Source organism: Myotis davidii, unplaced genomic scaffold, assembly GCF_000327345.1.
Source record: "Myotis davidii unplaced genomic scaffold, ASM32734v1 scaffold328, whole genome shotgun sequence".
Lineage (NCBI taxonomy): Eukaryota > Metazoa > Chordata > Mammalia > Chiroptera > Vespertilionidae > Myotis > Myotis davidii.
In genome coordinates, this window is record NW_006300373.1 from 3,070,135 (window position 1) to 3,071,885 (window position 1,751).

Consider the following 1,751-nt stretch of genomic DNA (forward strand, 5'->3'; position numbering starts at 1 on the left):
CGTGCAGGAGGCAGCGGATCAATGATTCTCAGTCATCATTGATGTTTCTCTCTCTCCCTCTCCCTTACTCTCTGAAATCAATAAAAATACATTTAAAAAAGTAAAATAAAATCTGTGCCTTTCATTGCAGGTAAGTTATATCTTGCTTTTTAAAAAAGTAATTTTAAAAAAATACCTTAATGATAAGTGAAAAGAGCAAGTCACAATATGATTCCAATTCATGAAACCCTCAACCACAGGCAAATAACCTACTTCTCACTGTGAAATGATTTCCTAAAGCATCGGCCACGAGAGCTCAAAGTGACTGCCTCTGGGGAGACCACTGTTTTTCTCACACAATTAGGGACTATTTGACACTTTGAAATCCGGGCATAGCTAACTTCCGTAAACATATAAAGACCACAGAAAAATCACCCCCGCTTGCAGGACGGTGGTGTTAGCTTCTACGCAGAACTGTTGACATTCATTTCAAATTGGAAATTCGTTCTGATGGGTGAGCCCGGCAGAAACTTCACCCGCTAAGTCCAGGGGGCCGAGTCCACGGGCCGTCGGTTGTATAATGCGGGCACCCCGTTCCTAGTGAAGCATGAAAGACAGTGGGGGGGACTGGCATCCGGTGTGACAAGGCGCTGCGAACGTGTGCGTTCAATTAGAGGCAGAGCGGACGGTGACAGGGAGCCAATCTGTGCCCCCTCATGACAAAGTCTCCCTCTCGCCCAGCTGACACAAATGTTAAGGCAGATTAAACACGGCCTAATTAACCAGCATCCCCGGGACGCGGGGACCAGGGCGAGGTGCCCTTCAGGCAAATAAACAAAACCCCAGGACTTGCCAGCCCTCGGGCCAGCCCAGATCCACCATGTCGGCCAACTGCTAGGCCGTTAGGCCATTTTGCTTTCTCACGTCTCTCCTTTCAGGGAACGGCCTGTAATATTTACAGAAAAAGGCAAGGCGGGTAAACAGCTTCACACAATGAGGTGTGAGGGTTGATAGGGTCCTTATTCAAGCTCTGAACTCCCCTGATGAGCTGCCAAAAGTTGTTATGAATGGCCCAGCTGACAGGGTGTTGACTGATAAAGGGAAAACAAACAGCCCGGGTAATTCATGAGAACACACAGCGCCAAGACAACCCCGAGTGGCGAGTGACAGTCCAGATAATGGAATTTGGGGAGCTTTTCTTACGGGGCCTTCCCTATACAATTATTCTGTGAATAGATTCTCCCCGAACGTAGCTGGATCTTCGACTTTTTCCCGCCAAAGAACACGTCTTGTGATCGCCGGCGGCGAGGGCGCTGGCCTTGGGCTTTGATACAATGGTCAGTTTTTCAGGCCATTTCCTCTTCCCGGGCCAGGATGGATTTCACTAGTAGGTGAGGCCTGTGCCTGCCACTTAAAGAAATAAAATATCCTATTTCCATGTCTGGCACTCGAAACATTTCAAAGCATTCTTCCTTCATCTCTTTCATTCATCTGCTGCAAACCTTTGATTGGAAAATAAATATTGGTTTATGCACTCCACTGCTAATATGTTGAAGGGGAACGATTTAAATGGGCTTGAAGTCAATTTCCAATTCTGAAAACCCATTTTGGGTTCATTTTCTTAAATCAGGCGTGACCAAGCAAGAAAGTACCAATTTGTCAATGCTTTGCCTTTGTACCCAATGGTTTTTCATGAAGTTCGTTGTGCTTTCTATAACAATGGCCTCTCTCTCAATTAATGGTTTAGGAAGCAGGGCTAGAAAGGCATATAT